The 20,069-nt window shown below is 33.7% G+C and overlaps 22 non-coding genes across 22 annotated transcripts; all 22 read left to right on the top strand.

The window, feature by feature from the left end:
* The first annotated feature begins 5,671 nt into the window (after window positions 1-5,671).
* On the top strand, window positions 5,672-5,754 carry TRNAL-UAA (transfer RNA leucine (anticodon UAA)). The gene has a single exon. It is a non-coding gene; the product is annotated as a tRNA-Leu (tRNA).
* A 596-nt stretch (window positions 5,755-6,350) lies between these two features.
* Window positions 6,351-6,433, top strand: TRNAL-UAA (transfer RNA leucine (anticodon UAA)). The gene has a single exon. It is a non-coding gene; the product is annotated as a tRNA-Leu (tRNA).
* Window positions 6,434-7,029: 596 nt separating this feature from the next.
* TRNAL-UAA (transfer RNA leucine (anticodon UAA)) lies at window positions 7,030-7,112 on the top strand. Its single transcript has one exon. It is a non-coding gene; the product is annotated as a tRNA-Leu (tRNA).
* Window positions 7,113-7,708: 596 nt separating this feature from the next.
* On the top strand, window positions 7,709-7,791 carry TRNAL-UAA (transfer RNA leucine (anticodon UAA)). Its single transcript has one exon. It is a non-coding gene; the product is annotated as a tRNA-Leu (tRNA).
* Window positions 7,792-8,387: 596 nt separating this feature from the next.
* Window positions 8,388-8,470, top strand: TRNAL-UAA (transfer RNA leucine (anticodon UAA)). Its single transcript has one exon. It is a non-coding gene; the product is annotated as a tRNA-Leu (tRNA).
* Window positions 8,471-9,068: 598 nt separating this feature from the next.
* Window positions 9,069-9,151, top strand: TRNAL-UAA (transfer RNA leucine (anticodon UAA)). Its single transcript has one exon. It is a non-coding gene; the product is annotated as a tRNA-Leu (tRNA).
* A 596-nt stretch (window positions 9,152-9,747) lies between these two features.
* Window positions 9,748-9,830, top strand: TRNAL-UAA (transfer RNA leucine (anticodon UAA)). Its single transcript has one exon. It is a non-coding gene; the product is annotated as a tRNA-Leu (tRNA).
* Window positions 9,831-10,426: 596 nt separating this feature from the next.
* On the top strand, window positions 10,427-10,509 carry TRNAL-UAA (transfer RNA leucine (anticodon UAA)). The gene has a single exon. It is a non-coding gene; the product is annotated as a tRNA-Leu (tRNA).
* A 597-nt stretch (window positions 10,510-11,106) lies between these two features.
* On the top strand, window positions 11,107-11,189 carry TRNAL-UAA (transfer RNA leucine (anticodon UAA)). The gene has a single exon. It is a non-coding gene; the product is annotated as a tRNA-Leu (tRNA).
* Window positions 11,190-11,785: 596 nt separating this feature from the next.
* TRNAL-UAA (transfer RNA leucine (anticodon UAA)) lies at window positions 11,786-11,868 on the top strand. The gene has a single exon. It is a non-coding gene; the product is annotated as a tRNA-Leu (tRNA).
* Window positions 11,869-12,461: 593 nt separating this feature from the next.
* Window positions 12,462-12,544, top strand: TRNAL-UAA (transfer RNA leucine (anticodon UAA)). The gene has a single exon. It is a non-coding gene; the product is annotated as a tRNA-Leu (tRNA).
* Window positions 12,545-13,140: 596 nt separating this feature from the next.
* Window positions 13,141-13,223, top strand: TRNAL-UAA (transfer RNA leucine (anticodon UAA)). Its single transcript has one exon. It is a non-coding gene; the product is annotated as a tRNA-Leu (tRNA).
* A 593-nt stretch (window positions 13,224-13,816) lies between these two features.
* On the top strand, window positions 13,817-13,899 carry TRNAL-UAA (transfer RNA leucine (anticodon UAA)). The gene has a single exon. It is a non-coding gene; the product is annotated as a tRNA-Leu (tRNA).
* A 596-nt stretch (window positions 13,900-14,495) lies between these two features.
* Window positions 14,496-14,578, top strand: TRNAL-UAA (transfer RNA leucine (anticodon UAA)). Its single transcript has one exon. It is a non-coding gene; the product is annotated as a tRNA-Leu (tRNA).
* A 596-nt stretch (window positions 14,579-15,174) lies between these two features.
* TRNAL-UAA (transfer RNA leucine (anticodon UAA)) lies at window positions 15,175-15,257 on the top strand. Its single transcript has one exon. It is a non-coding gene; the product is annotated as a tRNA-Leu (tRNA).
* Window positions 15,258-15,854: 597 nt separating this feature from the next.
* On the top strand, window positions 15,855-15,937 carry TRNAL-UAA (transfer RNA leucine (anticodon UAA)). Its single transcript has one exon. It is a non-coding gene; the product is annotated as a tRNA-Leu (tRNA).
* Window positions 15,938-16,534: 597 nt separating this feature from the next.
* On the top strand, window positions 16,535-16,617 carry TRNAL-UAA (transfer RNA leucine (anticodon UAA)). Its single transcript has one exon. It is a non-coding gene; the product is annotated as a tRNA-Leu (tRNA).
* Window positions 16,618-17,213: 596 nt separating this feature from the next.
* TRNAL-UAA (transfer RNA leucine (anticodon UAA)) lies at window positions 17,214-17,296 on the top strand. Its single transcript has one exon. It is a non-coding gene; the product is annotated as a tRNA-Leu (tRNA).
* Window positions 17,297-17,892: 596 nt separating this feature from the next.
* TRNAL-UAA (transfer RNA leucine (anticodon UAA)) lies at window positions 17,893-17,975 on the top strand. The gene has a single exon. It is a non-coding gene; the product is annotated as a tRNA-Leu (tRNA).
* A 597-nt stretch (window positions 17,976-18,572) lies between these two features.
* Window positions 18,573-18,655, top strand: TRNAL-UAA (transfer RNA leucine (anticodon UAA)). Its single transcript has one exon. It is a non-coding gene; the product is annotated as a tRNA-Leu (tRNA).
* Window positions 18,656-19,252: 597 nt separating this feature from the next.
* Window positions 19,253-19,335, top strand: TRNAL-UAA (transfer RNA leucine (anticodon UAA)). Its single transcript has one exon. It is a non-coding gene; the product is annotated as a tRNA-Leu (tRNA).
* Window positions 19,336-19,931: 596 nt separating this feature from the next.
* Window positions 19,932-20,014, top strand: TRNAL-UAA (transfer RNA leucine (anticodon UAA)). Its single transcript has one exon. It is a non-coding gene; the product is annotated as a tRNA-Leu (tRNA).
* The last annotated feature ends 55 nt before the right edge of the window (window positions 20,015-20,069 follow it).

Genomic DNA, 20,069 nt, shown 5'->3' with positions numbered 1-20,069 from the left:
TATATATATATATATATGGGCACACTTTGCACAGGAGACAAAAAAGGCATATATGTAATCTATAAAACATGAATCATATTTCCACAACAAAAACCTCTGCTTAAAATCAGCAGCTTCTGTACACATAAAAAACAAACCCATAACTGCTTCCGTGACTTATGTCGTTCTAGTTTGTGTATGTCTGACTGTCTGATGTCACAGATGTCTTAGCTCCATAAATGAGATCATGTGTATGTGTTTTCGTATCTTGTTTACAAGAAAAGAGTGAGATACTGACAAGGGATGTAAATACTGTGAAATAGGAAAGCAAAGAAATACTAAGAACAAAAGGATTTGAAAACAAACAGAAAAGCAGAAAAGAAGATTTTACAGCAAATATGACAGCTGGATTGGACATTATGGGAAAATGGCTTCTACTTATTCCACTAATCCCCTTAGCTATTCACTAAACTATGACCCCTTCCCATTCTTCTCAAGTTTAACTGGGGGTTACGTGTCACCCATCCAATCCATTGTTGTCCATCGTTAGCTCTTATGGAACTCGGTATCACCATAACTATATACCTTTGCGACAGACTTCCTGACTTATAATAGGGAGTGCAAAATTTACTCTTAGTCACTCATACTTTGTATCTCACATGTGTTTCTACCTGAAATATGTAAAAGCAACACTTAGAGCAAAGTATGTACATACTTCATATTGAATAATGACTCTTAGCCAAATAAATTATCATGAGCCACTGCAACCTAAAACAATGAGTGTTGCAATGACCCATTGTTAATTTGTCTTTCAAGAGAGATTTTTGTACTTCTCTATCCAACCCCTTAATCACTAAGCATATATTTCTTTTGTTGGTCCTTATCTATGAAAAGAGAAGAACAAGATCGTTATTTTCAAACATCAAAGAAAACAAAAATTTTCACTCCTTACCATCAGCCAGCGATCAGGAAAGTAAATGCAAGACAACATAAAACAACAAGCAATAACACGAAAATATACCTCTAAGTCAATTTCTTTCTAAACCTGCACACTGATACTTACCGCTGATTAGCATTTGCATTACCTGGTCCTAATCTCACAGCTTTCGCTCTAATATTTTCTTTACAATCTTTCCTCAAGTATCTCTTCTTAAGGCAGTTAATACACTTCAAAGATTTCTGTTTCTTTTATCCCTTATAGTGGGATTTATAAATCAACATCATCATTTATTTATATAGCACCACTAATTCTGCAGCACTGTGCAGAGAACTCACTCACATCAGTCCCTGCCCCATTGGGTCTTACAGTCTAAATTCCCTAACACACACACACGCGCACGCAGACAGACTAGGGTCAATTTTTTAGCAGCCAATTAACCTACCAGTATGTTTTTGGAGTGTGGGAGGAAACCCATGCAAACACACAAACTCTTCACAGATAAAGCCATGGCATGGTCAGGAATTGAACTCATGACCCCAGTGCTGTTAAGCAGAAGTGCCAACAACTACGCCACTGTGCTGCCCATATAAATCTGAGGTTGAATGTAATCTTTTTTAAAACCTGGATACTCACCATCATTAGCCTATCACTCTGCGCCTTTTCTCTTTTACATATGTTTTTATCATGTTCCACAGCAGACTCTCTAATTTCATTTACTGTGAGACCTCTCCAATAAGGCAACGAGGTTTGTATCTTGGTCTATAGATCCTTCCTGAGACCATCCATTAGTACTGCTACAGCTACTTCCCTGTGTTCCACATTTTCCTTTATATCTGGTATCCCTGTGTACTTAGTCATAGTTGCCAGAGCCCTAGCAAAATAGTCAGCTGCAATCTCACTACCTTTTTGTTTGATAGTGAAAATTTTTCTCCAGTCCACTATCACTGGAAAATATATGTCCAACTGTGAAATTATACGTCTAATATTTTCCTGATTATCATCCTCGGTTAAGGATTTATCCTCCTCCGACATACAATCCTTAATGAACTTTTGTATATCAGTATCGAGAGGAAGACAGGCCCTAAACACCACTCGCCAATCTTTATTAGTAGGCTCATGTGCTTTACCTAAATGTCTAATAAATTTATGACACTTGGCCAAATCTTTTCTAGGTTCAGGGAAATCAGACATAATTGAAAACAGTTCCGTCCTAGTCTATGGAAAAAGCATTGCTACATGTTTTATTGGAACTACACCATCTTTGTCCGCCCTCCCATTGGGAACTGCTGTTGTGCGGACAGGATGTAAACCTACCAAATCACTACATTCTGGACTACATGCTGGAATTACTGTTGCATTAAAATGAATGTCCCCTTTCTATTAATTTCTATATTATTCTCACCAATTTCAGCTGCTGCCTCTGCTGGTGGAACCGTTCCGTTTCCTTGTTCGTGTGATGCTTCTTGCATGTTACTGGCATGGACAATGGCTGAAATGATAGTGGGTACATTTTCTTCTTTCTAAACATTACTCTTATCATAACTAAATACATCATATAAATTACTCATTACATATTTAACATTTTTGGTATCGGCTGCACTTACCAAGCCAACCGCATTTTGCAGCGGGGGCAGTTCTCCACGCTTTGCAATGCTCACTTTCATTGTGTGCACGGTTTGCGCCACGCCTACTTCCGCTGAGCACGCGCTCCCTTCCCCTTGCCACAATTTTAGACAGTCATCATGTTCAATTCTCATTTTTATTTGATTTAATCAACCGCACTTTATCTCTAACATTATTTAACACCTCTGACTGAAAACTACCGATGTTTGGGAAAGGTCTCACACACTCCCGGGTCATCTTGACCCATTTGTCACAGTACGCCATTGCGTATGCACCATATTTATTATGCATAATATACCTTTCCGCAACAACCGGCCATTGCTTAGGCAGCACACAATTGGCCATCTCTTATTGGCCGTGGACGATTTCAACAGGTACGATCCCTCAACTCCACGTCACTGAGTACCACTGAACAATAACACGCGTTTGTCAACGTACTCAAATGGAGAAACAACCTAACACAACTGGGATCAGACAAGTACCAACTTCGCAATACCCTGCCTTTCCTAGTTTGAGCACTTTATAACTGTTAGCACCCAATATTTATTATGAATATCAGTGGTTGCAGCTTATTTCCTCCCACATCTCCCAAGTCACAATCACAGCTGCACAATCAACCATGCGGTCCGATCGCACCGCTTACAGATACTAACCATCAGTAAGCTTTGTGATTACTATTGGGAATGCTGCGAAAACCTGTTATTTTTGCTTTGAGTATACCTGCCATGTATACTCTGACTCACGCAAAGGTTTCTTTATATCCTGTTCTCCTTTCAAACAGAACCTTTGTTTTCAGGTCATCTTTTTACTGTGTTTTGTCACACACCTGAACAACACCCCTGTATCATTTCAACAGTAAATCCACTCTTGTCTGACTCTTTTCAACAGTACATACATTCTTCTCTTATCTGTATCTGTTCAACAGTAAATAAACTCTTGTCTTTATGCATATCATTCACATACACCTTTTGTTTTCTGCGCAGAAAATCAATTTCCCAAACAATAGTAATATCTTTTCAGAGGCTTTAGCAAGTCATTATACTATACATATAACAAACTATCAAAACGACTGTTTAAACACGTGGCAACAACACCGGAAGTGCACATACACAATGCAGGAGTACATATACGCTATGCAATGCAATACATTTAAAACGCAAAGCGACAATACAAAGAAACAGTTTTCTTTCTTGTCCCTAGATTCAAGTTAGCGCTGCTTAGACTATGCAAAAACGGAAATTCGGTTTCACAATGCAGAATGATGAACAGGTTTTAAACACATTGCGTTCTCACCCGTATATGACGCGTCAATCCACCCTTTGTTGAGAATCCAAAATCCGTAGGCCTTGCATATCGTCCGGTAGCGTCACCTCCACCAAGAGCCCCCAAAATATTAAAGTATTTTCATTGTTTTTCAAGAAGCATTGTCTAAGCGATTTGTGGGGTTCTGAATACAAGCAATTTATTTAGCAAAAGCAAAAGTTTAGCAGTTCAATAAATATGTAAAGTACAGTACAGCCGATATATTATACAGACATTCATACGCCATGCCCGCTGCGCTCCGCTGGCACCAGCTACAGTACTTCAGTCCAATAAAGAAATAGAAGTTGCTCAAATCAATTTATAGGCTATAGCAGGTGCGTGAAAGGGTGGGATTATCCTAAAAGGAACAAACACACAGAGATCTCCCAGCACACTGCTATAGCCAGCAACAGATCTGCTATTTCTACTGTAGATAACAATGCAAAAGTCTCAGTTGCACACATTTGCAAATGTATGTTAAAGCCACCCGCCTCTCCATGGCGCTTTTGCTAATAGGGTGGTCCTAACTTTAAACAATGAGAGTCCCATTGTCAGGATTTTCCAGGTATGACCATGGAGAGAGCGTAAGTGGTTAAAGTGGCTTTATTAAGAACACAAATAACAATCCACCACGGATTGTGGCACAGATATACCGAAATGGAAAGACAGAACTTGGTAATGCAGACTGGAGATGACAACTTGGTAATGCAGACTGGAGATGACAACTTGGTAATGCAGACTGGAAATGACAACTTGGTAATGCAGACTGGAAATGACAACTTGGTAATGCAGACTGGAAATGACAACTTGGTAATGCAGACTGGAAATGACAACTTGGTAATGCAGACTGGAAATGACAACTTGGTAATGCAGACTGGAACAAAGCACATGGAAATGCTCACAGGAGTGACCTGATGATCTGGCCCAGACTGTTTGAAGCAGGCAGGTTTAAATAGGCCTCATGCAGCTGAAACCACTCCCAGTGATCAAGGAGAATAATCAAAGTAGCACAGTGGCCCCTTTGGTGGGCAGTGGTACTACAAGTAGAAAGCATAACAAATCCAATAGAGTCACTGCAGACAGCAGCTGCAGAGTGCAAGTCGTGACACCCATATATTTGGGCCATACATATGTGTTTTTAAATTGAGAGCCAACTTACCAAAGAGGTACCCCAGAAGCTTCCAAATAGCAATCCAATGTCAGCGCTCCCCCTCAGCTACTGACACCAACATGCCGCTACAGTACTTCAGTCCAGAAGACTGTGGTCAGAGATGACTGTTTAAGCTGGTCCCAGGGAGCTGTATATATATACACTCAGTGATACAGAAAAAACAATACAGATGATGTGGCTTGCTTCTATAGGTCCAGGCTTCAGGAGGGTCAAGTGTAATGCAGGTCATAGGCCAGTTCAAACAACCCCCTCCAAGGGTGGGGGTCAACAGTCCAAGGGTGGGGGGTCTGCTCTCCAGATGATGACTCTGATTTTCCCGCCCAGAATCCAGTTTAAACTAGTCTATTAACACTACAGAGACAATATCATTCTAATCATTTATTCCCTACAATCTATAACTACCATACGCAATGTGCGTTCTGTTTAGCGATTGCACCGGATGTCTGCGAATAAATTGGGGATTAATCAACAGAGTTCCATTTATATATTACTCTTGTCTTCAAAGTGAAGATCTTGTATACAGCATACAATATGAAAGAGACAGGTAAAGACGAGTAATAAGGTAGTGGAGAAATTGAAGAAAAAATGATCATACACACCAAATTACATATGAACATTGCAACTATGAAAGATAGAAAAAAACCTGTGAAAATCTCACCAGGATGGCCGAGTGGTTAAGGTGTTGGACTTAAGATCCAATGGATTTATATCCGTGTGGGTTCAAACCTCACTTCTGGTATGAATTTTAATTTCATCTTCCTAAAAAATTCAAGGAAAAATTTGGACATTAAAAGAATATGAAATATTCTTTGTTGAGTAGGTATGTTATTGAGCTTTATAAACTCTAATTTCAATGACAATATTGCTTTCTGATAAAAAATATGATGAATATTAGCAACTATTTTCAAATGAGAGTGATTACTTTTTTGAAGTTGCTGAAGATCACTATTGTATTAAACATGATACTTTATGCTGTCCAGGCAGATATTTTATAATATGATCTAATCCTTGAATGAAGGATTAAGATAAAAAGCAAGAGCAACCTTGATACCTGTGCACTCTCAAAAAATGGTGCATACCAAATAATAAATAAATGTAAAAAATGAGTGCATAGTTTTCTATGCTGTCCATCCCTTTAAAAGAATCAACAGAGTTCCATTTATATATTACTCTTGTCTTCAAAGTGAAGATCTTGTATACAGCATACAATATGAAAGAGACAGGTAAAGACGAGTAATAAGGTAGTGGAGAAATTCAAGAAAAAACGATTATACACACCAAATTACATATGAACATTGCAACTATGATAGATAGAAAAAAACCTGTGAAAATATCACCAGGATGGCTGAGTGGTTAAGGCGTTGGACTTAAGATCCAATGGATTTATATGCGCGTGGGTTTGAACCCCACTTCTGGTATGAATTTTAATTTCATCTTCCTAAAAGATTCAAGGAAAAACATGACAATTAAAAGAATTTTAAAGATTCTTTGTTGAGTAGGTATGTTATTGAACTTTATAAACTCTAATTTCAATGACAATATTGCTTTCTGATAAGAAATATGATGAATATTAGCAACTATTTCCAAATGAGAGTGATTATTTTTTTGAAGTTGCTGAAGATCCCTATTGTATTAAACGTGATACTTTATGCTGTCCAGGCAGATATTTTATAATATGATCTCATCCTTGAATGAAGGATTATGATAAAAAGCAAGAGCAACCTTGATACCTGTGCACTCTCAAAAAATGGTGCATACCAAATAATAAATAAATGTAAAAAATGAGTGCATAGTTTTCTATGCTGTCCATCCCTTTAAAAGAATCAACAGAGTTCCATTTATATATTACTCTTGTCTTGAAAGTGAAGATCTTGTATACAGCATACAATATGAAAGAGACAGGTAAAGACGAGTAATAAGGTAGTGGAGAAATTCAAGAAAAAACGATTATACACACCAAATTACATATGAACATTGCAACTATGATAGATAGAAAAAAACCTGTGAAAATCTCACCAGGATGGCTGAGTGGTTAAGGCGTTGGACTTAAGATCCAATGGATTTATATGCGCGTGGATTTGAACCCCACTTCTGGTATGAATTTTAATTTCATCTTCCTAAAAGATTCAAGGAAAAATATGACAATTAAAAGAATTTTAAAGATTCTTTGTTGAGTAGGTATGTTATTGAACTTTATAAACTCTAATTTCAATGACAATATTGCTTTCTGATAAGAAATATGATGAATATTAGCAACTATTTCCAAATGAGAGTGATTATTTTTTTGAAGTTGCTGAAGATCACTATTGTATTAAACGTGATACTTTATGCTGTCCAGGCAGATATTTTATAATATGATCTAATCCTTGAATGAAGGATTATGATAAAAAGCAAGAGCAACCTTGATACCTGTGCACTCACAAAAAATGGTGCATACCAAATAATAAATAAATGTAAAAAATGAGTGCATAGTTTTCTATGCTGTCCATCCCTTTAAAAGAATCAACAGAGTTCCATTTATATATTACTCTTGTCTTCAAAGTGAAGATCTTGTATACAGCATACAATATGAAAGAGACAGGTAAAGACGAGCAATAAGGTAGTGGAGAAATTGAAGAAAAAACGATCATACACACCAAATTACATATGAACATTGCAACTATGATAGATAGAAAAAAGCCTGTGAAAATCATACCAGGATGGCCGAGTGGTTAAGGCGTTGGACTTAAGATCCAATGGATTTAAATCCGCGTGGGTTCAAACCCCACTTCTGGTATGAATTTTAAATTCATCTTCCTAAAAGATAAAAGAAAAAATTTGGACATTAAAAGAATTTTAAAAATTTTTTGTTGAGTAGGTATGTTATTGAGATTTATAAACTCTAATTTCAACGACAATATTGCTTTCTGATAAGAAATATGATGAATTATAGCAACTATTTCCAAATGAGAGTGATTATTTTTTTTGAAGTACTGAAGATCACTATTGTATTAAGCGTGATACTTTATGCTGTCCAGGCAGATATTTTTTAATATGATCTAATCCTTGAATGAAGGATTATGATAAAAAGCAAGAGCAACCTTGATACCTGTGCACTCTCAAAAAATGGTGCATACCAAATAATAAATACATGTAAAAAATGAGTGCATAGTTTTCTATGCTGTCCATCCCTTTAAAAGAATCAACAGAGTTCCATTTATATATTACTCTTGTCTTCAAAGTGAAGATCTTGTATACAGCATACAATATGAAAGAGACAGGTAAAGACGAGTAATAAGGTAGTGGAGAAATTGAAGAAAAAACGATCATACAAACCTAATTACATATGAACATTGCAACTATGATAGATAGAAAAAAAAAAGTGAAAAGCTCACCAGGATGGTCGAGTGGTTAAGGCGTTGGACTTAAGATCCAATGGATTTATATCCGCGTGGGTTCGAACCCCACTTGTGGTATGAATTTTAATTTCATCTTCCTAAAAGATTCAAGGAAAAATTTGGACATTAAAAGAATTTTAAAGATTCTTTGTTGAGTAGGTATGTTATTGAGCAATATAAACTCTAATTTCAACGACAATATTGCTTTCTGATAAGAAATATGATGAATATTAGCAACTATTTCCAAATGAGAGTGATTATTTTTTTTTGAAGTTGCTAAAGATCCCTATTGTATTAAACGTGATACTTTATGCTGTCCAGGCAGATATTTTATAATATGATCTAATCCTTGAATGAAGGATTATGATAAAAAGCAAGAGCAACCTTGATACCTGTGCACTCTCAAAAAATGGTGCATACCAAATAATAAATAAATGTAAAAAATGAGTGCATAGTTTTCTATGCTGTCCATCCCTTTAAAAGAATCAACAGAGTTCCATTTATATATTACTCTTGTCTTCAAAGTGAAGATCTTGTATACAGCATACAATATGAAAGAGACAGGTAAAGACGAGTAATAAGGTAGTGGAGAAATTCAAGAAAAAACGATTATACACACCAAATTACATATGAACATTGCAACTATGATAGATAGAAAAAAACCTGTGAAAATCTCACCAGGATGGCCGAGTGGTTAAGGCGTTGGACTTAAGATCCAATGGATTTATATGCGCGTGGATTTGAACCCCACTTCTGGTATGAATTTTAATTTCATCTTCCTAAAAGATTCAAGGAAAAATATGACAATTAAAAGAATTTTAAAGATTCTTTGTTGAGTAGGTATGTTATTGAACTTTATAAACTCTAATTTCAATGACAATATTGCTTTCTGATAAGAAATATGATGAATATTAGCAACTATTTCCAAATGAGAGTGATTATTTTTTTGAAGTTGCTGAAGATCACTATTGTATTAAACGTGATACTTTATGCTGTCCAGGCAGATATTTTATAATATGATCTAATCCTTGAATGAAGGATTATGATAAAAAGCAAGAGCAACCTTGATACCTGTGCACTCACAAAAAATGGTGCATACCAAATAATAAATAAATGTAAAAAATGAGTGCATAGTTTTCTATGCTGTCCATCCCTTTAAAAGAATCAACAGAGTTCCATTTATATATTACTCTTGTCTTCAAAGTGAAGATCTTGTATACAGCATACAATATGAAAGAGACAGGTAAAGACGAGCAATAAGGTAGTGGAGAAATTGAAGAAAAAACGATCATACACACCAAATTACATATGAACATTGCAACTATGATAGATAGAAAAAAGCCTGTGAAAATCATACCAGGATGGCCGAGTGGTTAAGGCGTTGGACTTAAGATCCAATGGATTTAAATCCGCGTGGGTTCAAACCCCACTTCTGGTATGAATTTTAAATTCATCTTCCTAAAAGATAAAAGAAAAAATTTGGACATTAAAAGAATTTTAAAGATTTTTTGTTGAGTAGGTATGTTATTGAGATTTATAAACTCTAATTTCAACGACAATATTGCTTTCTGATAAGAAATATGATGAATTATAGCAACTATTTCCAAATGAGAGTGATTATTTTTTTTGAAGTACTGAAGATCACTATTGTATTAAGCGTGATACTTTATGCTGTCCAGGCAGATATTTTTTAATATGATCTAATCCTTGAATGAAGGATTATGATAAAAAGCAAGAGCAACCTTGATACCTGTGCACTCTCAAAAAATGGTGCATACCAAATAATAAATACATGTAAAAAATGAGTGCATAGTTTTCTATGCTGTCCATCCCTTTAAAAGAATCAACAGAGTTCCATTTATATATTACTCTTGTCTTCAAAGTGAAGATCTTGTATACAGCATACAATATGAAAGAGACAGGTAAAGACGAGAAAAAAGGTAGTGGAGAAATTGAAGAAAAAACGATCATACACGCCAAATTACATATGAACATTGCAACTATGATAGATAGAAAAAAATCTGTGAAAATCTCACCAGGATGGCCGAGTGGTTAAGGCGTTGGACTTAAAATCCAATGGATTTATATCCGCGTGGGTTCGAACTCCACTTCTGTTATGAATTTTAATTTCATCTTCCTAAAAGATTCAAGGAAAAATTTGGACATTAAAAGAATTTTAAAGATTCTTTGTTGAGTATGTATGTTATTGAGCTTTAGAAACTCTAATTTCAACGACAATATTGCTTTCTGATAAGAAATATGATGAATATTAGCAACTATTTCCAAATGAGAGTGATTATTTTTTTTGAAGTTGCTAAAGATCCCTATTGTATTAAACGTGATACTTTATGCTGTCCAGGCAGATATTTTATAATATGATCTAATCCTTGAATGAAGGATTATGATAAAAAGCAAGAGCAACCTTGATACCTGTGCACTCACAAAAAATGGTGCATACCAAATAATAAATAAATGTAAAAAATGAGTGCATAGTTTTCTATGCTGTCCATCCCTTTAAAAGAATCAACAGAGTTCCATTTATATATTACTCTTGTCTTTAAAGTGAAGATCTTGTATACAGCATACAATATGAAAGAGACAGGTAAAGACGAGTAATAAGGTAGTGGAGAAATTGAAGAAAAAACGATCATACAAACCTAATTACATATGAACATTGCAACTATGATAGATAGAAAAAAACCTGTGAAAATCTCACCAGGATGGCCGAGTGGTTAAGGCGTTGGACTTAAGATCCAATGGATTTATATCCGCGTGGGTTCGAACCCCACTTCTGGTATGAATTTTAATTTCATCTTCCTAAAAGATTCAAGGAAAAATTTGGACATTAAAAGAATTTTAAAGATTCTTTGTTGAGTAGGTATGTTATTGAGCAATATAAACTCTAATTTCAACGACAATATTGCTTTCTGATAAGAAATATGATGAATATTAGCAACTTTTTCCAAAGGAGAGTGATTATTTTTTTGAAGTTGCTGAAGATCACTATTGTATTAAACGTGATACTTTATGCTGTCCAGGCAGATATTTTATAATATGATCTAATCCTTGAATGAAGGATTATGATAAAAAGCAAGAGTAACCTTGATACCTGTGCACTCTCAAAAAATGGTGCATACCAAATAATAAATAAATGTAAAAAATGAGTGCATAGTTTTCTATGCTGTCCATCCCTTTAAAAGAATCAACAGAGTTCCATTTATATATTACTCTTGTCTTCAAAGTGAAGATCTTGTATACAGCATACAATATGAAAGAGACAGGTAAAGACGAGTAATAAGGTAGTGGAGAAATTGAAGAAAAAACGATCATACAAACCTAATTACATATGAACATTGCAACTATGATAGATAGAAAAAAAAATGTGAAAATCTCACCAGGATGGCCGAGTGGTTAAGGCGTTGGACTTAAGATCCAATGGATTTATATCCGCGTGGGTTCGAACCCCACTTCTGGTATGAATTTTAATTTCATCTTCCTAAATGATTCAAGGAAAAATTTGGACATTAAAAGAATTTTAAAGATTCTTTGTTGAGTAGGTATGTTATTGAGCAATATAAACTCTAATTTCAACGACAATATTGCTTTCTGATAAGAAATATGATGAATATTAGCAACTTTTTCCAAAGGAGAGTTATTATTTTTTTGAAGTTGCTGAAGATCACTATTGTATTAAACATACTTTATGCTGTCCAGGCAGATATTTTATACTATGATCTAATCCTTGAATGAAGGATTATGATAAAAAGCAAGAGCAACCTTGATACCTGTGCACTCTCAAAAAATGGTGCATACCAAATAATAAATAAATGTAAAAAATGAGTGCATAGTTTTCTATGCTGTCCATCCCTTTAAAAGAATCAACAGAGTTCCATTTATATATTACTCTTGTCTTCAAAGTGAAGATCTTGTATACAGCATACAATATGAAAGAGACAGGTAAAGACGAGTAATAAGGTAGTGGAGAAATTGAAGAAAAAACGATCATACACACCAAATTACATATGAACATTGCAACTATGATAGATAGAAAAAAACCTGTGAAAATCTTACCAGGATGGCCGAGTGGTTAAGGCGTTGGACTTAAGATCCAATGGATTTATATCCGTGTGAGTTTAAACCCCACTTCTGGTATGAATTTTAATTTCATCTTCCTAAAAGATTCAAGGAAAAATTTGGACATTAAAAGAATTTTAAAGATTCTTTGTTGAGTAGGTATGTTATTGAGCAATATAAACTCTAATTTCAACGACAATATTGCTTTCTGATAAGAAATATGATGAATATTAGCAACTTTTTCCAAAGGAGAGTGATTATTTTTTTGAAGTTGCTGAAGATCACTATTGTATTAAACGTGATACTTTATGCTGTCCAAGCAGATATTTTATAATATGATCTAATCCTTGAATGAAGGATTATGATAAAAAGCAAGAGTAACCTTGATACCTGTGCACTCTCAAAAAATGGTGCATACCAAATAATAAATAAATGTAAAAAATGAGTGCATAGTTTTCTATGCTGTCCATCCCTTTAAAAGAATCAACAGAGTTCCATTTATATATTACTCTTGTCTTCAAAGTGAAGATCTTGTATACAGCATACAATATGAAAGAGACAGGTAAAGACGAGTAATAAGGTAGTGGAGAAATTGAAGAAAAAACGATCATACAAACCTAATTACATATGAACATTGCAACTATGATAGATAGAAAAAAAAATGTGAAAATCTCACCAGGATGGCCGAGTGGTTAAGGCGTTGGACTTAAGATCCAATGGATTTATATCCGCGTGGGTTCGAACCCCACTTCTGGTATGAATTTTAATTTCATCTTCCTAAATGATTCAAGGAAAAATTTGGACATTAAAAGAATTTTAAAGATTCTTTGTTGAGTAGGTATGTTATTGAGCAATATAAACTCTAATTTCAACGACAATATTGCTTTCTGATAAGAAATATGATGAATATTAGCAACTTTTTCCAAAGGAGAGTTATTATTTTTTTGAAGTTGCTGAAGATCACTATTGTATTAAACATACTTTATGCTGTCCAGGCAGATATTTTATACTATGATCTAATCCTTGAATGAAGGATTATTATAAAAAGCAAGAGCAACCTTGATACCTGTGCACTCTCAAAAAATGGTGCATACCAAATAATAAATAAATGTAAAAAATGAGTGCATAGTTTTCTATGCTGTCCATCCCTTTAAAAGAATCAACAGAGTTCCATTTATATATTACTCTTGTCTTCAAAGTGAAGATCGTGTATACAGCATACAATATGAAAGAGACAGGTAAAGACGAGTAATAAGGTAGTGGAGAAATTGAAGAAAAAACGATCATACACACCAAATTACATATGAACATTGCAACTATGATAGATAGAAAAAAACCTGTGAAAATCTTACCAGGATGGCCGAGTGGTTAAGGCGTTGGACTTAAGATCCAATGGATTTATATCCGTGTGAGTTCAAACCCCACTTCTGGTATGAATTTTAATTTCATCTTCCTAAAAGATTCAAGGAAAAATTTGGACATTAAAAGAATTTTAAAGATTCTTTGTTGAGTAGGTATGTTATTGAGCAATATAAACTCTAATTTCAACGACAATATTGCTTTCTGATAAGAAATATGATGAATATTAGCAACTTTTTCCAAAGGAGAGTGATTATTTTTTTGAAGTTGCTGAAGATCACTATTGTATTAAAAGTGATACTTTATGCTGTCCAAGCAGATATTTTATAATATGATCTAATCCTTGAATGAAGGATTATGATAAAAAGCAAGAGCAACCTTGATACCTGTGCACTCTCAAAAAATGGTGCATACCAAATAATAAATAAATGTAAAAAATGAGTGCATAGTTTTCTATGCTGTCCATCCCTTTAAAAGAATCAACAGAGTTCCATTTATATATTACTCTTGTCTTCAAAGTGAAGATCTTGTATACAGCATACAATATGAAAGAGACAGGAAAAGACGAGTAATAAGGTAGTGGAGAAATTGAAGAAAAAACGATCATACACACCTAATTACATATGAACATTGCAACTATGATAGATAGAAAAAAAAATGTGAAAATTTCACCAGGATGGCCGAGTGGTTAAGACGTTGGACTTAAGATCCAATGGATTTATATCCGCGTGGGTTTGAACCCCACTTCTGGTATGAATTTTAATTTCATCTTCCTAAAAGATTCAAGGAAAAATTTGGACATTAAAAGAATTTTAAAGATTCTTTGTTGAGTAGGTATGTTATTGAGCCATATAAACTCTAATTTCAACGACAATATTGCTTTCTGATAAGAAATATGATGAATATTAGCGACTTTTTCCAAAGGAGAGTGATTATTTTTTTGAAGTTGCTGAAGATCCCTATTGTATTAAACGTGATACTTTATGCTGTCCAGGCAGATATTTTATAATATGATCTAATCCTTGAATGAAGGATTATGATAAAAAGCAAGAGCAACCTTGATACCTGTGTACTCTCAAAAAATGGTGCATACCAAATAATAAATAAATGTAAAAAATGAGTGCATAGTTTTCTATGCTGTCCATCCCTTTAAAAGAATCAACAGAGTTCCATTTATATATTACTCTTGTCTTCAAAGTGAAGATCTTGTATACAGCATATAATATGAAAGAGACAGGTAAAGACGAGTAATAAGGTAGTGGAGAAATTGAAGAAAAAACGATCATATACACCAAATTACATATGAACATTGCAACTATGATAGATAGAAAAAAATCTGTGAAAATCTCACCAGGATGGCCGAGTGCTTAAGGTGTTGGACTTAAGATCCAATGGATTTATATCCGCGTGGGTTCGAACCCCACTTCTGGTATGAATTTTAATTTCATCTTCCTAAAAGATTCAAGGAAAAATTTGGACATTAAAAGAATTTTAAAGATTCTTTGTTGAGTAGGTATGTTATTGAGCTTTATAAACTCTAATTTCAATGACAATATTGCTTTCTGATAAAAAATATGATGAATATTAGCAACTATTTTCAAATGAGAGTGATTATTTTTTTGAAGTTGCTGAAGATCACTATTGTATTAAACGTGATACTTTATGCTGTCCAGGCAGATATTTTATAATATGATCTAATCCTTGAATGAAGGATTATGATAAAAAGCAAGAGCAACCTTGATACCTGTGCACTCTCAAAAAATGGTGCATACCAAATAATAAATAAATGTAAAAAATGAGTGCATAGTTTTCTATGCTGTCCATCCATTTTAAAAGAATAAACAGAGTTCCATTTATATATTACTCTTGTCTTCAAAGTGAAGATCTTGTATACAGCATATAATATGAAAGAGACAGGTAAAGACGAGTAATAAGGTAGTGGAGAAATTAAAGAAAAAACGATTATACACGCCAAATTACATATGAACATTGCAACTATGATAGATAGAAAAAAATCTGTGAAAATCTCACCAGGATGGCCGAGTGGTTAAGGCGTTGGACTTAAAATCCAATGGATTTATATCCGCGTGGGTTCGAACTCCACTTCTGTTATGAATTTTAATTTCATCTTCCTAAAAGATTCAAGGAAAAATTTGGACATTAAAAGAATTTTAAAGATTCTTTGTTGAGTAGGTATGTTATTGAGCTTTAGAAACTCTAATTTCAAAGACAATATTGCTTTCTGATAAGAAATATGATGAATATTAGCAACTATTTCCAAATGAGAGTGATTATTTTTTTTGAAGTTGCTAAAGATCCCTATTGTATTAAACGTGATACTTTATGCTGTCCAGGCAGATATTTTATAATATGATCTAATCCTTGAATGAAGGATTATGATAAAAAGCAAGAGCAACCTTGATACCTGTGCACTCACAAAAAATGGTGCATACCAAATAATAAATAAATGTAAAAAATGAGTGCATAGTTTTCTATGCTGTCCATCCCTTTAAAAGAATCAACAGAGTTCCATTTATATATTACTCTTGTCTTTAAAGTGAAGATCTTATATACAGCATACAATATGAAAGAGACAGGTAAAGACGAGTAATAAGGTAGTGGAGAAATTGAAGAAAAAACGATCATAGAAACCTAATTACATATGAACATTGCAACTATGATAGATAGAAAAAAACCTGTGAAAATCTCACCAGGATGGCCGAGTGGTTAAGGCGTTGGACTTAAGATCCAATGGATTTATATCCACGTGGGTTTGAACCCCACTTCTGGTATGAATTTTAATTTCATCTTCCTAAAAGATTCAAGGAAAAATTTGGACATTAAAAGAATTTTAAAGATTCTTTGTTGAGTAGGTATGTTATTGAGCAATATAAACTCTAATTTCAACGACAATATTGCTTTCTGATAAGAAATATGATGAATATTAGCAACTTTTTCCAAAGGAGAGTGATTATTTTTTTGAAGTTGCTGAAGATCACTATTGTATTAAACGTGATACTTTATGCTGTCCAGGCAGATATTTTATAATATGATCTAATCCTTGAATGAAGGATTATGATAAAAAGCAAGAGCAACCTTGATACCTGTGCACTCTCAAAAAATGGTGCATACCAAATAATAAATAAATGTAAAAAATGAGTGCATAGTTTTCTATGCTGTCCATCCCTTTAAAAGAATCAACAGAGTTCCATTTATATATTACTCTTGTCTTCAAAGTGAAGATCTTGTATACAGCATACAATATGAAAGAGACAGGTAAAGACGAGTAATAAGGTAGTGGAGAAATTGAAGAAAAAACGATCATACACACCAAATTACATATGAACATTGCAACTATGATAGATAGAAAAAAACCTGTGAAAATCTTACCAGGATGGCCGAGTGGTTAAGGCGTTCGACTTAAGATCCAATGGATTTATATCCGTGTGAGTTCAAACCCCACTTCTGGTATGAATTTTAATTTCATCTTCCTAAAAGATTCAAGGAAAAATTTGGACATTAAAAGAATTTTAAAGATTCTTTGTTGAGTAGGTATGTTATTGAGCAATATAAACTCTAATTTCAACGACAATATTGCTTTCTGATAAGAAATATGATGAATATTAGCAACTTTTTCCAAAGGAGAGTGATTATTTTTTTGAAGTTGCTGAAGATCACTATTGTATTAAACGTGATACTTTATGCTGTCCAAGCAGATATTTTATAATATGATCTAATCCTTGAATGAAGGATTATGATAAAAAGCAAGAGCAACCTTGATACCTGTGCACTCTCAAAAAATGGTGCATACCAAATAATAAATAAATGTAAAAAATGAGTGCATAGTTTTCTATGCTGTCCATCCCTTTAAAAGAATCAACAGAGTTCCATTTATATATTACTCTTGTCTTCAAAGTGAAGATCTTGTATACAGCATACAATATGAAAGAGACAGGAAAAGACGAGTAATAAGGTAGTGGAGAAATTGAAGAAAAAACGATCATACACACCTAATTACATATGAACATTGCAACTATGATAGATAGAAAAAAAAATGTGAAAATCTCACCAGGATGGCCGAGTGGTTAAGACGTTGGACTTAAGATCCAATGGATTTATATCCGCGTGGGTTCGAACCCCACTTCTGGTATGAATTTTAATTCCATCTTCCTAAAAGATTCAAGGAAAAATTTGGACATTAAAAGAATTTTAAAGATTCTTTGTTGAGTAGGTATGTTATTGAGCAATATAAACTCTAATTTCAACGACAATATTGCTTTCTGATAAGAAATATGATGAATATTAGCAACTTTTTCCAAATGAGAGTGATTATTTTTTTTGAAGTTGCTAAAGATCCCTATTGTATTAAACGTGATACTTTATGCTGTCCAGGCAGATATTTTATAATATGATCTAATCCTTGAATGAAGGATTATGATAAAAAGCAAGAGCAACCTTGATACCTGTGCACTCTCAAAAAATGGTGCATACCAAATAATAAATAAATGTAAAAAATGAGTGCATAGTTTTCTATGCTGTCCATCCCTTTAAAAGAATCAACAGAGTTCCATTTATATATTACTCTTGTCTTCAAAGTGAAGATCTTGTATACAGCATACAATATGAAAGAGACAGGTAAAGACGAGTAATAAGATAGTGGAGAAATTGAAGAAAAAACGATCATACAAACCTAATTACATATGAACATTGCAAATATGATAGATAGAAAAAAATCTGTGAAAATCTCACCAGGATGGCCGAGTGGTTAAGGCGTTGGACTTAAGATCCAATGGATTTATATCCGCGTGGTTTCGAACCCCACTTCTGGTATGAATTTTAATTTCATCTTCCTAAAAGATTCAAGGAAAAATTTGGACATTAAAAGAATTTTAAAGATTCTTTGTTGAGTATGTATGTTATTGAGCTTTAGAAACTCTAATTTCAACGACAATATTGCTTTCTGATAAGAAATATGATGAATATTAGCAACTATTTCCAAATGAGAGTGATTATTTTTTTTGAAGTTGCTAAAGATCCCTATTGTATTAAACGTGATACTTTATGCTGTCCAGGCAGATATTTTATAATATGATCTAATCCTTGAATGAAGGATTATGATAAAAAGCAAGAGCAACCTTGATACCTGTGCACTCACAAAAAATGGTGCATACCAAATAATAAATAAATGTAAAAAATGAGTGCATAGTTTTCTATGCTGTCCATCCCTTTAAAAGAATCAACAGAGTTCCATTTATATATTACTCTTGTCTTTAAAGTGAAGATCTTATATACAGCATACAATATGAAAGAGACAGGTAAAGACGAGTAATAAGGTAGCTGAGAAATTGAAGAAAAAACGATCATAGAAACCTAATTACATATGAACATTGCAACTCTGATAGATAGAAAAAAACCTGTGAAAATCTCACCAGGATGGCCGAGTGGTTAAGGCGTTGGACTTAAGATCCAATGGATTTATATCTGCGTGGGTTCGAACCCCACTTCTGGTATGAATTTTAATTTCATCTTCCTAAAAGATTCAAGGAAAAATTTGGACATTAAAAGAATTTTAAAGATTCTTTGTTGAGTAGGTATGTTATTGAGCAATATAAACTCTAATTTCAACGACAATATTGCTTTCTGATAAGAAATATGATGAATATTAGCAACTTTTTCCAAAGGAGAGTGATTATTTTTTTGAAGTTGCTGAAGATCACTATTGTATTAAACGTGATACTTTATGCTGTCCAGGCAGATATTTTATAATATGATCTAATCCTTGAATGAAGGATTATGATAAAAAGCAAGAGTAACCTTGATACCTGTGCACTCTCAAAAAATGGTGCATACCAAATAATAAATAAATGTAAAAAATGAGTGCATAGTTTTCTATGCTGTCCATCCCTTTAAAAGAATCAACAGAGTTCCATTTATATATTACTCTTGTCTTCAAAGTGAAGATCTTGTATACAGCATACAATATGAAAGAGACAGGTAAAGACGAGTAATAAGGTAGTGGAGAAATTGAAGAAAAAACGATCATACACACCTAATTACATATGAACATTGCAACTATGATAGATAGAAAAAAAAATGTGAAAATCTCACCAGGATGGCCGAGTGGTTAAGACGTTGGACTTAAGATCCAATGGATTTATATCCGCGTGGGTTTGAACCCCACTTCTGGTATGAATTTTAATTTCATCTTCCTAAAAGATTCAAGGAAAAATTTGGACATTAAAAG

This window comes from Mixophyes fleayi, chromosome 3 (assembly GCF_038048845.1).
Source record: "Mixophyes fleayi isolate aMixFle1 chromosome 3, aMixFle1.hap1, whole genome shotgun sequence".
In the NCBI taxonomy this organism is placed as follows: Eukaryota; Metazoa; Chordata; class Amphibia; order Anura; family Limnodynastidae; genus Mixophyes; species Mixophyes fleayi.
Note: the sequence above shows the minus strand (reverse complement) of the source record. Positions and strands in the feature narration are given on the sequence as shown.